This window comes from Chiroxiphia lanceolata, chromosome Z, assembly GCF_009829145.1.
Source record: "Chiroxiphia lanceolata isolate bChiLan1 chromosome Z, bChiLan1.pri, whole genome shotgun sequence".
Lineage (NCBI taxonomy): Eukaryota > Metazoa > Chordata > Aves > Passeriformes > Pipridae > Chiroxiphia > Chiroxiphia lanceolata.
In genome coordinates this window covers 37,898,994-37,915,064 of record NC_045671.1, presented here as the reverse complement: position 1 = coordinate 37,915,064, position 16,071 = coordinate 37,898,994, and the positions used below count along the sequence as shown (strand labels likewise).

At 40.1% G+C, this 16,071-nt stretch overlaps 1 long non-coding RNA gene across 2 annotated transcripts in view; it reads right to left on the bottom strand.

The window, feature by feature from the left end:
- Positions 1-5,153, bottom strand: part of LOC116780792 — a 57,350-nt gene extending 52,197 nt beyond the window's left edge. For both annotated transcript variants that reach the window (XR_004354626.1, XR_004354625.1), the window contains exon 1: positions 5,022-5,153. This is a non-coding gene — a long non-coding RNA (uncharacterized LOC116780792). The remainder of the gene's footprint in view (positions 1-5,021) is intronic.
- Between the last annotated feature and the right edge of the window lie 10,918 nt (positions 5,154-16,071).

Genomic DNA, 16,071 nt, shown 5'->3' with positions numbered 1-16,071 from the left:
ATGTTCATACTTGTTTGAATGTGAGTCAAACATTAGTCTGTAATTTAATTGAAGGCTATAAGGTTTATGTTGGGCTGAGTGCTAAGCAGCTGCATGTTGTGCCTGTGGCCTTGAATCAGAAAAAAAAAAAAAAAGGGGTGCAGCATTTCAAGTGAATATGAAACTGGTTTTTGTGAAATATCAAAGGTTAGTTTTCTTCACCTTCACAAAGGCCCATACTGTAGGTGGGAAGACTTTGTCCTCCTTGTTTTCTCTATGAATTGGTTAGGAAAAGTTCTAAATTTTCAGCCACTGAGGAGCTAATGTACATTGTTCACAGAAAGTCAGGAAACCAATGTGTTAAAGGAACTTCTGCAATTATAGTTGTTCATAGACCCAAAACATTCATTTGAAGCACTAGAAATATAATATTGATCACCATGCAGGTATATTATATTTCTTAACCTTTAATATCTTAAAAGAAAAGGGTCATAATGATGATTTAATTCATTATCCCAATTCTGTTTCCATCCTTTATTGTTACACTTGATAGAATATAAATATAAGATCCTGTATTTCACCCTAAGCACTGAAATGGTTTACTGGATCAGCAACTGAATATACCTACTCATGTCTCTGTGGCCAATACATAGATAGTCAGCCAAAACAACTTATTACATTTTAGGATTTCAGTTCCTGATTAATTCAGACTGCAAAATGCAAAATCCTACTGGATTTTTGCTTTGGGTTGTGTTTAGGATCTTAGCTGAAAAGAAAAATAAGGTTATTTTTCCAAAATGGGGAGGAGGGTTGTCCCTCTTAGTGGAATGGAAGGACTCTCACTCAAAATTCAGTGTCTTTAAGTCAACTGCCATAAGGATATAGCTACCTAAAAGGAGACTCCCACACTCCCCCACTCCCACAAGGGGTGCTGTTCCCACTGCCCTTTCAGCTCTTGGCAGAAGCACTCTCTAAAGAAAGCAAAGAGTGCTTCTACTCAAGACTTCAGAAAGATTTACAAAATAGTGCTGATTAACTTATCACCATTTGGAAAGACTTATTATATGCTATTGGAGGCCATCTTCCATGGCTGCCCCAAAACCATCATCAATAGATGTCATTGCCCAGAGACGTGGTCAGACAAATGAAGCAGTTTGGAAATTAATAGCAGCCACTGGAAAAGAACTGCCAAGAACATGGAAAACAATTACAACAATAATGATCAACCCTGCATGTAAAGAGTTCATATTGCAAAGATTGGCGGAGCCATGAAACACAAATAAACTATGGAAGTGTGTGCTTACCCAAAATGTCCTGTTTTTCAGGTGGCACAAAACAGTAGATTTAAATAAGTAAGTTTATACCTTCCATGTATTAGCACAGCTATTTTATTACTTGGCAAAGCTCTGAAATAATTGTGTTTACTTATTTTGCTTTTACAATTATTTTCTAATTACAAACTATTACTGATGTATTTTAAGAACAATTTGCTTTGTCGCTGAATGCTAAAGACAAGTAAAATACTTTGCTTAGAGAAATCTGGAAATTGTTTTATTTCTTCTGCCTTGGGAATTACAGATGTTTCAGTGTTCTTCGTGCTTCATTTACAGACATTGACCTTTAACATATGGATTATTTTAGCCCAAGGATAAAAAACCAAAAATAATTTCAAAAAAAAATTTAGAAAGAAGCAGTTCTTGCTTCTTGCCAAATGTCAGTGCATCCTTGGGTTTGGGGAACAGCCTTGTTTTACAGGAGAAAAAAAAATAAGGATATGCTGGTACCGGTTAGGAACATATTAGTACAACACTAATTATAAACTGGAATGTGTCAGAATGAAATGACTTATGATCTGGCAAGGATCTGCAAACTATAGTCAGATACTCAATAAAGTTTAGACATGCAGCTGTGAATACTTCTGGATCCTTGCCACCTTTTATTAGTGGCGCCCAGCAATGCTGCTGTAGTTAAGGGTCTGTCAGCATTTCCATTATAAAACCCCATTTTTTTAGGTCTTGTAACTTGCCCATTTTAAATCACATCAAGTTCAAACTTGTCATTAAAATTTTCAGAAATCATTTCTTTTCATAAACAAATGTTACTTAGAGTTTTGTTCTGTCTTTGTTTTAGATTCAGAGAGGTAAAGAGAAGTAAGTGCATCTCATATTTTATTAGGCATTTTATTTTTGCCATACTTAAAAAAAACAACCCTCAAAAAACTAACAAAACTACAAAACAGGGCTTGAGTTCAAAAAATAAATATTTTTACCCCTTAGGGCTAATTTTAGGGTTTCCCACTGAAGCATAAGCAGAGAGTAAAAAAATGGCATTACATTCTAATGTCTCAATCTACTGTCTTGAATCTGACCTGCAATTTCATATGAACTAACAAGATGGTTTGAATAAAACACCATCTGATTATCAACATTGTGCACTGTGGTTTCTTGTGTTTCTTTTATTGTTTTGTTCACATTTTAAATTTTACAGCAGACTTTTCTTTTCACTACTGACTTGTTTTCTATCAAGGCCTCAAGTATTTTAGTCTGATGTTTATAAAGTCCCAGATCAATGCAGATTTACACCTAAGGACCTGATGCTCAGCTGGTTAAACATTTTAAAACAATTCCTTATCACACTGACTTCCCCATTTCTACCTTCTTTCATGAAAAGAAAACAAAGAAAATTACTTGGACAAGTTAATTTTTTACATCCTTGGTCACTGGTGTCATGTAATGCATGTAACTATGAAAGACGTGCAGTTCTAGCCAGAGTTCCTGTGAATTGAGTTTGTATCTCGTTTTTGTACTGTGTGCGCTGTGCAGGTGGTAAGAACAGGAATCAACCAATGAACTTCCTTAGGGAACCTTCACTTTTGTTCCCTTCTCTTCTACTTTGCTCTTAATATATATGAAAAACTGAAAAAAAGTAAATTATTCAGACTGAAATATACCACTGGTTTGTGGTGACCATATAACAGCAAAAAACCCATGAGTTTTCAGTCTAGATGAGCCTGAAAATCTAAGCAGAAATTGAGGGAGGAAGGGCTTGTAGGGATCAAGAATTTTTTTTTTTTTTTTTTTTTTATGGCTGTATTCGATCTGAGGAACAAAGAGAAACTTTGTTACCTACTGGAAACTTCTCAATAACTGTGGAAATTATTCTTTCCAAGATACAATAGATGACAGACACCTTCACATATTGTCAAGACATCACCTGGTCTCTCCTTTCCAAGTCATGCAGGCAAACCAAAACAAATGAAATGTAATGAAAGCAGTGATGCCTACAGCTTTAGATATTGGAAGTATATCTGTCAGCCCATATGCAGTCCAACAGTTGCAGCCCCCATCACAGCCAGGGCTGCTGCGTACCAAATCTGGGTATTCTGAGCAGTCTAGGGTCAGAATATGCAGCAAGTTCAGTTACCTGACCTGACATTCCTATGGATTTCCCCTTATGTCTTGTTCCTGTCTCTTTAGTGATGGCCTCTGATCTCTTTAATTGCAGCCATGGTTTATAATCCTAGATTTGGCACATCCCTGAGTTCCTCTGTATCACGCGTTTCATACCTGTTCTATGCCCTCAACCTTCATCTAAGGCTGGGCATGACTGTTGATATCCTATCTGACAAAAAGATAGACTGATCATCAGGAACTGATTTTGAGTTTTAACATGGCAAATTAAAGGTCATGTCAGTGGTCTTAGCAAAAGAGTTAGCTAATGTGCTTAGTTTTAGTTTGCGCTAGGCTAACAGGAATTCAGGCTTGGTTACTACAGGTCATCTGATGCGCAGTAACTGGTTAATCCACTTGTTACCTGATAGTGCATCTGAGACTTACCTTCAAAAATCCAGTCTCAAGTAATCCCTTCTTCTCCTCTAACTCTCCCCGAGCAATTGTCTCATTCTTCCCTGCTCACCCACCACCCTGCCCTCCCCCATCGCCCACCACCACCTATCGCCAGCCTCCAAATCCCCTGAGAGGCAAACATGGTCATTAGTTCCTTCAAAGATACATCAGAAACAGATCAAGTGTCTCTAAAACTCCGTGGGTTTCTAACAAGCAAAAGTAATGACTTGGATAGTATCATATCTGAACTACTGCAGCACACGCTGTGTGAGGTGTCACAAGCAGCAGTAGCAGGGCTCTGTGTTGAAGTTGAGGTTTTAGGGAACCATCATTTCCAGTCAATCCAAAGTCTCACCATTAGAATTTGTAAAGTCGGAGAACAGCTGAGTGTCTCAAAGAGCAGCAAATTAGCACCCTTTAAGCAAAACATAACTTCAGCACTTTGCCATGTTGATTTTCATTAATCAGTGTCTCTTGTTCATTCCCTTCAAGGGTTACATTCTCATAATTTATTTACCCCTTTTAGAAGGGGTTCAGTCCTACCTTCCTTAGTCCAAATGGAGTAGTTTATTGGCATTTTTGCTCAAGGTATGAAATCAACATGTGGATTTTCAATGTGCTGAGCACTGGGTTGTTATTCAAAGCAGTCCAGGACTACTTATGAGGCAGCTCTTGAAAATCGGGCAGGCTGCGTAAAATATGGAACTATGAAGGTGGCAGCTCTAGCCTCCAGATCCTGGCCGTGACCCATGGAGTGCTCTGACAGCCAAGGCATTATAGCACAAACAGCCCTACCATGGTTGCCCCTGCTTACTTGATCCCCAGTAGGGAGGGGACTCTTACAGTGCCAAAATCACAGCAACAGGCACCCCAATTTTCAGACCACTGAAGCCTGGGGAAAGTTTCTCTTTGGCCTATATATTGTATGTTCACTCTTTACCTTCAGCCAGGGGGGCATTTTCTTGCCAAGTTCAGAAGAAGCTGATTAAAAATCTTTTTTGGCCTGGAAGAAAATAAGAACTTAGGCTGGCTTAAGCTGCAACAAAAGCGTCTGCATTTTTTCTGTATTCATAGTTCAAAAAGTAGCTTAAAGTATTAATATCCAAACATTTCTAGCCCTTGAAAAGCTGCTGATAGAAGAATGCTAGAGCAAATTATTGGAACGAAAAGATTCTTAAAACTGTAATACTGACTGACCAGGTAAGCAGGAGCAGTTGCAGTGGAAAAGTGTTGTGTTGTTGCACTGGCGGCCAATTCCTGGGATCCTTCTCTTGGAGCACATTTCCTCATGCTCTCTGCTCAGCAGAGTACAAAGGACAGGCCCACGGCTGGCACAGCTTTGAGCAGAAGCCTGGCATATCTAAGGGCCCACAGGGGCAGACAGCCTCCTGAGGGGCTCTGGCCAGCTCCCAGGGGCAGAACCACTGGTGAGGTGTCAAGCATAACCTTTCATCTCTCTCCAGTTGATCATTTTCAAATGACTCTGTGAGACATTTTGCTATTTCCCTGTCCAGAGCTGCTGCACAAACTGACCTCTCAGTGATGCCATGACAATTCTGTGGTTTCCAAAAGGAATCATTCCTTCGTGGAGATGTGGTGAAAATGAATGCAGAGAATACCTGCTCTCAAGGAAGCCAGACCTGGCTGTCTGGGGCAGACAGCACCAGGGGACTTGACAACAGTTAGATTCCAGATCATTGCATGTAGCAGCAAGCTGTAAAGACAAACCAAGTGCCCAGACAATAATTTCCACCAGAAAATAATTTCATCAGGAGCAGTCTATGTGTCTGCAGCAAGTCTGTAGATGGAGCATAGAAGTCAGCCTCTAGGAAAGATAACACCACAGGAGAGGCCATGTTGATGCAGCCTAAAATCCACACACTTCCCTATGGATGATAGAAGAGAAAAAAATTCTGATGTCTTGAGGAAGGTCTAAAGCACAGAGTGACACAGATAGTTATTAGAAAACACTAGCTGCAAGAGGCTGTTCAGACAGGCACACTATTCCAAATGGAAAACACAGTAAAAGACAAAAAATAAGTCACCTCTGTGAACATCAATTTCTGCTATCAGTATCACAGGGAGCATTTAACTACCATGAATAGCTAATACTTGTTTTAAATTAACGTGGCCAGCTTCATCTGCTATATAAAGTCATTGACTTTGTTTTATAGAATCATAGGGAAGAGTACAAATAACAAGGCTTAACACTGCTTAACTCTCATACAATGAACAACTGAAAAAAAGAAATTGCCTGGACCATATCAGTGTATATGTCAAAATCTGGGAAATTATTTGCATTGGAAGGTTTAGTGAAAAAAAGTTGGCAAAGTTGGAAATCCTGACACCTTGAATGCACAAACAGCTGAGCCTATAGAAAGCAACAAGTCACTGAAACAAGTTCTGGTAACATTTTGTAGCAATCTGCCCTATATTTGCACTTTCTGGAGGTGAGATGCAAAAGTCAGAAGAATAGAAGTATTACAAACCATCAGTTATTCCAGCATTTTAGTCTTTCTTAGTCTGATGAAGCTTTAGTAAAAGACAGTTCTGCCTCTGCTGTGCAAAGCTCTCCCAGGGAAGCAAACAAATGACTCCAGGGCAACTCAATTCATATTTACTTTAGGGCCCACTTACACAGCTTGATTAATGCAAAGAGAGTTAAATAGAAATGGGTATCGCTATAGCCCTGTAACTATTCACCCATTCTCTTTTGCTGCATCATGCTGAGTGTCTGTAATAGCAAAACAACTAAGTGGGAGATACCAAGGAGTCAGCCTGGCTTCTCCCATTTAAGGATGCTGCATCGGCTCTTTGTGATCAGATGTGATTCCCACTTGCAGCTCTCTACACCACTCTGGTGGTTTAGAGGGACTTTGCTCTTCAAAGCTGCCTCCAATGCTGCCTAAATGCCTCACTACACCATTATTCCTTGGCTGCCACAGCATTCCTGAGCAATCCAGAGCTGTTGGCTTCTCCAACAGTCTGAACATCTTCATCTGAAGCTCGAAGGGCTCGGCATCTCCGAAGAGAACCACAGTGTTGCAAGACTGAGTTCATTTCCGTGCTGTTTCTAACTGTCATGTAGGTCTGCAGAAAGAGAAACAACAGTGTCACATTCTTGAATGGATCTCATTTAAGGGAAGAATTCAGTCTTATGAGAACAGCCACAGTTCGGACAGCTGGCTGATTGAAATACAGCCATTTTCCAATAGGGGAGGCTGGAACTACAAAAGATGGAGGTGTTTGGTTTTCATTTCACAGATACTTTATTAGGGTTTTAATTTTACTACAGTACATGCTTAGGGCAGGCTGTAGATTTGAAGAAATTTGTTGTTGATTTTTTTATGTTCACAAATCAAATGAGTGTCTGATTTCTGTCCCAGTTCATTAATATCAGAGTAGTAGATCCATCAGTGTGCTGACCCTCTATTTCTAACTCCTCTGACCTATCCAGGGGATGGGATCTGGCTACAACTAAAGGATAGCTGCAAGAAAAACATGCATATTCTGGAGTTTAGAGAAAACTCACATCCATGAGAGCTGATGTTCAGGATACTGTGCACGTCACTAATGTCTCCCTTTCCCAGCAGTAACTACCATACTTTTGAGGAAGCACTAAGAAATCTGATTAGAGCCATAGACTCGGGCAAAAGCGTTTGAAAGGCGCAATGGGAACAGCTTCATAACACAACCAGATGCAAAAGTTGGTTGGCAAAAGTTTCTTGAAAGTGCAGCTGGAATATTTTGGGGTTTAATAAGAATTTCATAAGCTTCACAAACCATTTGGGGTTTCAGCTTTCTTTTTACAGCTTGTAAGTTTCATGATATACCTAGTAAAAGGACATTGTTATCTATGTAAAACTCAGGGCAGATATATAAAGAAACAGAAAGCAGCTATGTGCTTGTCTTGTTGCCTAGTAGTCCTTGTGTGCTTGAGCTGCTTCACCACCTCACCACTTAAATCATGAATGACTCTACCACATTGCTGTGATGACTGTGGTAGTACTACTGAAACAAACCTTGTTTAACAAGAAATAAGAAGGTGGTAATGAAAGGTGAAAAGGCTCCTGGATCTATCAGCTGCAACATACCCCTGTCGCGTTGTCTGTTCTAGGATGTTTGTGGAGGAAGGCATTGTCCTACAAAACTTTAAAATGTGAATGTCATTGCTGTCTGCAACTACTGGGACAAGGTAATTGTGGCTTTTTTCCATTGTCTGAACATGCAAATAGGTTTGTTTGCTTTTAGTGAATGGATGAGGATGTTTCCTTCATAGAGCTTGCGTGGAACTGCAGTTAAAAGTGCTGGAAATATAATCTGGTTCTGGACAATAGCAAGCAAAAGCTCAGATTGCTTATCTACTATACTGCTGTTTCTGGAAACAGAGCCAAATACATGTTTTCAAGAAGTGACAAAAGTACCTATGTGCTGTCTGTCTTTAGAGACCGTAGACCACAGAAGAGCCAGCAGCTGGCAAGTCATAATGTAAGGCCTAACATTGCCATCCGTAAAATAGAATTCAGCTCCAAAATGCAGATGAATGCTTGAATGGTAATCCACAAACATATTCACTTGTTATATACTTTTATTACACTCCACTGCAGATGTTGCTGTTTCCAATTAGAGATGTAACTCCTACCACTGGCTGTTAATAACTATTTTGCCTTGAGACATATCTTATTTGCTAACTGAAAAAGGCAGGTTAATGGTGTCTGCACTATAGTATATTATTAGAAGTGAGTTTGTGAAGTAAACTCCCAGTGACTCTAATCTCAGGAATGCTGACTCCTCCAGAGGTCAGTAATTGGGTATTTTGGAATTTGCCATAGCAGCAGGCCTAAGCCTGTCTTCAGCTTTCTTTGAAATTCAGACCCCAAGGTCAGCAAATAATTGGTTCATTTGAACAGAAAATCAGAAAATGAAGGCTCCACTTTTCCCCCAGTATCTAACTTCCAATTCACCAGAGATTTTGAGATCTTCCTCTCTCTTTTAGGTAACACAACAAAGCTAGGCACTGTTCAGTTTCATTTCCACTTTGCTCTCCCTGTCTGAAGCTCTAAGTTTTTGGCTTGCCATGAATCCTAGGCAACAAGTGGAGCAAAGCATAGTTACTCTCTATATGTAAGCTAGAAACACTTCTTGCTTTCACCGTTTGACCACTACAATAAGACAAGATCTATTTCAGTTTTTTCTTTCCAGTTTAAAGTTAGAAGTTCTTTCTATTGTTCTCAAAGTGTAGCTTTGACTGCCTCAAGGGCTTGCTTTTGAACCCCTTGCAATGGCTTTGGTCTCAAGGTCTTTATTATGAAGGAATTTGGCTATAATTATTGATCAGTAGTCACTGTTTCTCCAAACAGTGTTTGAAATGAAAGCTCCCTATCCATATTCACTGCCTATGGGATTTTATATTTATTACCAAGTAAATCTTTGGAAGTTTAGGGTTTATGATGTTAATAAAATAGTAGAATAAGGCCAGGATAAGTGAAGACATCAGTGTATCATGGAGTCACAGAATGGTTTTGGTTGGAAGGGACATTAAAGATCAGGGGAGGTTTAGGTTAGATATTAGAAAGAATTTCTTTACAGAGAGGGTGATCAGCCATTGGAATGGGCTGCCCAGGGAAGTAGTGGATTCTCCGTCCGTGGAGATTTTTAAAAAGAGACTGAATGTGGCACTTAGTGCCATGGTCTAGTAACTGCAGCGGTAGTGGATCAAGGGTTGGACTTGATGATCTGGGAGGTCCCTTCCAACACAGCTGATTCTATGATTCTATGATTCTATGATTCTATGATCTAGTTCCAATCCTTCCACTAGACTAGGTTGCTCAGATCTCCATCCAGCCTGGCCTTGAACACCTCCAGGGATGGGGTATCCACAACTTCGAGTGCCTCACCATCCTCAGAGCAAAGAACTTCCTCATAATATCTAATCTAAACCTACTTTCTTTCAGTTTGAAGCCATTACCCCTTGTCCTGTCACTACATGGTCTTGTAAATAGTCCCTCTCCTTTTTTCTTGTAGGCTACCTTCAGGGACTGGATGGCACCAATTAGGTCGCCCCAAAGCCTTCTGTTTTCCAGGCTGAACAACCCCAGTTCTCTCAGCTTTCCCTTATAGGATAGGTGTTCCATCCCTCTAATCATCTTGCTGACCCTCCTCTGGACTTGCTCCAACAGGTTCATGTCTTTCTTGTGCCAAGGACCCCAGAGCTGGATGCAGCATTCCAGGTGGGATTTCACCAGAGCAGAGTAGAGGGTCAGAATCACCTCCTTTGCCTTGCTGGCCACACTGCTTTTGACGCAGTATGGCTTTCTGTGGCTTTCTGCCAATTGATACAATTGGCTTTCTGGGCTGCAAGTGCACGTTGCCAAGTCTTGTCCAGCCTCTCATCCACCACCATCCCCAAGTCTTTCTCGATGGGGTTGCTCTCAAGCGGTTCATCCTCCAAGATTGTATGGATAATGGGGATTGCCCCAACCCAGGTGGAGCATCTTGTCCTCGGTCTTATTAAACCTCATAAGATTCCCATTGGTCCACTTCCTGAGCTTGTCCAGGTCCCTCTGGATGCCATCCTGTTCTTCAGGTGTGTATCCTTCCCTAATGAAAACACTAAATATAGCTGAGTTTGCTTTGAACGGCACAACCTAAATGAGCCATAATAATTCTGCATCTCCAATGGAAAAAAAAAAAACGAGAAAGTGCAGGATAAACCCTGCAGAGTGCTAAACACGCTGCAGTTTGGCTACTATTTCTGCAAAACTTTAAATATGTGACCTTCCTAACAGTAGTTCAGTGCACATGGCTGCTTTGCAGTTTCAAACATGTAACAATTGACTCAAAAGCACCAGATTTTGTTCTTTCCTATGGTCTTCTAAGGAAGAAAAGTGATACATAGGATATAGGTAGTGTGACGATTACCAGTACTCTGGAGCAGACATACTCACAATACAGTAGATGTCTCTGCTGAAAGAAATTAAAATTGGTTTTGCAAGTGGGAATGCCATTAGCAGGAACAGACACTGAAATTTTTCCCATATTTTTCTCATTCGCCATTGTTTTTAGTTTGGTTTTGTTTTCCCTATGTTACTTATGACTTAAGGTTTCATTTTCCATGAAGGTCTGAAAGTTTTTGTTACTGCCAGATTCTGTTCTGGAGTCCGAATTAGAGATGAGGACTCTCTGTAGTATTCACCACCCACATTTTATATGCTTTGTGATAATGACAATGTCTATTTTGAATTGTTAGGCACCTCAAATTATACAAAATACTAAAGTTATGAAGCCTTTGCATACTCCTTAGGTCATTTTAAGAAGGATATTAAAAAGCAGCCTATTCCTAAAAAAAATTATGTTCTTTCAAGCATTACTACTAATAAAGTAAGGTATTACAATGCATCCATAATACCAATTGCTTTCTCTGTCACTATGATTCCTGACTCGCTATACTCTACTGTGCATTTCTTCTTTGAAGCCTAGTAATTCAATCAAAAAGAGGGACTTAGATTGTGGATCTATGGAGAAGAAAGCAACTCCACAGCAGGTGGGTTTTTCACAGGAATGCCTATAAAATCCTCACTACTGAAAGCAACAGTAGGATACCCAAATTGTCCAGTGCCGGAGATTTGTTATTGCAATCAGCTTTCTGTCAATACAACGGGGAACTGGCTACATAATAGAAAAAAAAATGAGAGGATATTTGTTAGTCACCAAACTTCCAATTTGCTGTTTCTGCCATGGTAGTACCTGTAGGTTGACTCTGAAACCGAATTGCATCCAGCAGAAATTAGAGGTGTTAGGGGCAAGAGTTACAATATACTTCTCTCATGCTAGTACAGCTCTCAGGTGGGCTCATGCCACACAAATTAATTGGAGGCTGATCAATTTTATGATGGCTGACAGTTTTCCAAGAGGTTTCTTTGACAGCTTGGAATTGCTAAGGAAGAACAGAGCCTGAAAACACCCATCTCTCTCAGACAAGATCCCACTGTGAGTAGAGGCTGATATGGTGACAGTGCCATGGAGGGACCAAATTCTGGGGTCAGAGTTAGTAATTTTCTGCTGCTTTTTGTGCCTTGAGAGCTGCATTAATCAGATGAAGGGGAGGCAGGATCTGCCTTATGGGAGGAACAACCACTGAAAACGATCTGTAGGAAAGATGACTTCAACACTTGGGACCTGCCAAATGTATCCAGACCTGCTGGATGACATTGGTTACCATCATTCCTGACTCCTGCAGTTTTAATGACACTTCTTTTCTGTCTGGAAATCTTTGCCTTGGCTCCTTCTTGGAAATAAATCCCTTATTCTTAACTCCTCTGTTTCTATGTTGGTTTGATTAAGACTTCTGTGGGAAAGTTTGAGATCTTCTTTTATTTCACTGGCAATGTTTCACCTTTTCCCCTGACCCCTCCTCATTTCTTCAGAAAGATTTCATTTCCCAAACAGATGTCTCTTATTTCTGAAAGCAACATCCACATATTCAAGATTTCTTTCTTTTACTTTACTTCTTTATTCTTTTTCTCATCATCTTCTTTCTTGCATAGATATATTCCTTACGCCCAGCACTTGAGACTTGGACCATTCCAATGAGAGTCTGGCAAGCTGCAGGACCTTGCTGCTGTTTTGAAAGCAGATGTACAAGCTGAACAACCATACTTACACGGAACACTGCTTCTGCGTTTGGTAGAGCTCAGCCTTCAAAGTGCCCTACATATGCTGGCCAGGCAGAAAGAATTCAGCTTTTGTTGTAGGATGTGCAGGTATGTGCTTGCTGACTATCCACATGCTTAGGACTGAAATAATTAAGTACTAATTAGGTGTCCATTTTTTTACCCCATAACCAGTTAGCATCTCTGCCCAAGAGAATGACTCTCTGTGACACATAGCCATGGTTGTAAGTGCCTGTATCTCAAGATGTTAAATTTTTTTTTAGTTAGGACAATTCTAGATCAGATTTTCAAAGCTGAACTTTGTTGATTTCTTCAGTTCCTATCCTTGATGTCAATAGGTCTTGGGTTTTTTGAACTCTGCTAGGTGCCTAAGTAACACTGAGTATTTGTGAAATATGAATATAACCAAGACCTTGCATGTTTCCCATATGCTCCAGGACAGCTGATGTCTGGACTTCTATGCAGGAGCACAACTAGTAGAGCCAATTCTAGCCTGACTTCACAGAATCACAGAATATGCCAAGTTGGTAGGGACCCACGAGGATCATCGAGTCCAACTGTTAGCCCTGCACAGGACACCCTAAGAGTCACACCAGGTGTCTGAGGCTATTAAGGAGGTTGCAAAACATGCTTGGCACTGAACTCATTAACCAATTAAGACAACTGTCTTTGAATGCTCCTGGGCTCTCCAGAGTCTCTGAACCTGGCTGGGGTGACAAAGGCATGAGTAGTGCTTCTTGACTGGGAGCTCTGTACCAGGCATGGCAAAGAGAACTCCTGTCCACCTCAGAGATTGTAACCTGGATAAATATTTACAAAAAGTCAGCCACATCCTTCCTTCTTTCTAATCTGTAGGTGCCATTGGCAAACTAAGGGTTGATTAGTTTTGACCAGATCCTTGAATCCTCTCTTTGCAGGCTCATAAGCATATGCACAGTGCCACAAAGATAAAGACATATTCTGTGCACATGGGGTTTGTAGGAATCTAAATGTTTAATGAGAAGTAGCTTTTAATTACTTCATGGTTCGTTTCTGGTGCCCAACTTAATTTTCAACTACTGAAGTCATGACAGGTCTAAGGAGAAGAGCCACAGGTCTATCAGTGATGGAAACCAATTCCATATGTCCCATGTATCCCATTCATTATGTGCCTGGCTTCCCACAGACAGCACCACCTTGGGATATCAAGGGAATGGGGAAAGAGGAACAGAAATCTGCTTTTATTTAAACCTTAATAAAAAGGGAGAATAATTTTAGGTGACCTATTCTCATTCCAAGAGATTGACTCCACAGCTCATGTAGAAAGTAGCTGCCAACTTTTCTTACTTGCTGCCATCCCTTGTCTCAGTCAAATATTTTCATAATCTTTTGCCAGACAGCAAGGATGGCACTTTGAACTTCTTTCAAGATTCATCCTTTGGATATTGAAAACAGCTGCCCGCCTCTGCCTGAGGAGCAGAGCAAAGCCTGCCCAGCAAGTGCGAAAAGCAAGCAACAACACCTCTATAGAGCTGCTAGTTGGAGCCAAGATCTACATTTCTAGTGTAGTAGCATGCTCACCTCTACCCCCATTTTTACTCCAGTCAGTTTCTTTCTCCAGTGTGATGAAAATGCACACAACAAAAATTAATAGGTACTCTGTGCAATGTATTCTAAAACACTTTTTAAGAGCAAGTATAAGAAGTAGTCTCTCCTCTTAGTCCTAGCATCTATTGCCTCGTCTCTCCTTGGGTAAGTCAAAATGACAAGACAAAACTGAGTGACTGAGAGAGACAGTTATGCAAGAATGGGAGGAAAGGGAGGAAAGAAGTCTGACAGCCTGAGAATTTTATGCAGCCTGACGGCCTGTGCCAAGGTGCCTTGGAAACGCACCAGAAAACAAACAGGCTTCAGCATATTGCAGGATTGGGCCACAACACATCATGCAATTCTATATCCATCATAAAATGTATAAGCACATTTTGACCCCTTCTGAGACAGTTTAGATTAACTAAACTCATTCTTGTCAATACCATTTTGTAAAATCAGGTTGCAAAACCTTTAGCAGATTTTTATTAACCTCTATAAATACAAAATGATAAGCAAAATTGCCTTGCATTTGTGCTAAAGCATTGTCATACAAAGAAGCAAATTTTTCATATATAAATGAGGCTTCCTTTATTTTGTCAGTAGAAGAATAATCAGGGCTTTGGAAGCATATATATAAGATGGAAACAAGTGTGAAATTTACTTCAAGTCAGACATCAACCCCCAGCTAGTCTGTCACCATGGAACTGTGGGATTCAGTTCTCTCTACAGCCAGGAAACACAAACATTATACACTACAGAGAGTTTGGGTTGACCCTAATTCATCTTTAAACTTTGTATGGCTTCAGATGGATGAAATTGACTATATATGTGCGATTGTAAAAGAAAAATAATTGGCAAAAAATCAGTCAAAATGAAATATTTCAGTTCATTGGATTACTTGGCTTATAGAAAGAAGGTGTTTCTGGAGATATGAAGTCACTTCTGTTCTCTGTTGTTCATGACTTGGAAATGCCTTCTGAAATACCAGGTACAGCCCAATCTGCAGAGTTTTCATGAGTCTAATGCATGAATCCACATAATTTCTAAGTTCATGAGGGACTCATAAGGTTGCACATTTGCATTTTTTTCAAGTCTTGTAAACAAAAAGAAGAAATATATACTTTTGTAACTGAACTCCTCACCTTTTTTTTTTTTTTTATTAGTAGAAAAACAGTGGAGTTTGTCTCAGCTGCATTCAGGTGGTGATCACTAAAATAGATGTCCATTAAAAAAAAAAAAAAAGACTGGACATCTTCTCTGTGTTGGAAGAGACTGCCACAGCTGTAGGTCCTCTGAGAAAAAAATGAGGGTGGGTCCTGAGGGTGGCAATGATGCATGCAATGGTGAGAAAAAATGTATGTACTAAGAACATGAAAAACAGAAATATAGGAAGACAGAAAGAGTGTCCAATTTGAACAGTACTGTCAGTGGGGACTCTGCTGGTCTAACACATAACACAGCTGTAGGCACAAGGCTCTCTGCCTCTTCATTTTTATTTGTAAAAGAATAATCCTGTTGCCAGGATCATAAGAGATTGTTATTCTTCTTTAAAGCCATGAGACCTTGGAAAAACCTGCCCAGATCATTTATTAGAAACAAAAATAAGTTAAGTCCTGTAAGTGCCCAAAGGAAGGATAAGGTTACTTATTGTTGTTTAAAAATTCATTTGGTGCCACATCAAGGCAGCAGTGGGTATATTTAAAAGTGACAGGTCTAAAAAATATTGGTTTTGCTCCCACCTGGCCCTGAACTCCTTCACTCCAAAAGAAGCATTCTCCTTAGTCACCAATTAGTGAGCTGGAGTATTTAAAATTCAAACAAGGACCTTCTTCTCACTCTCATACTCATTAGCTCACTCCAGCCCTCCTTAGTCAAGGGATTTTCTAAAGAATCCATTTAGGAGCGCTAATAATAGTAATTAGAGGTCGAGAAACCATCTTGAAACCTGACCCAAATTCTCACCCAAAACTTGAAATGAACACAAACCCTTTCTCAGTTTTGAAGGA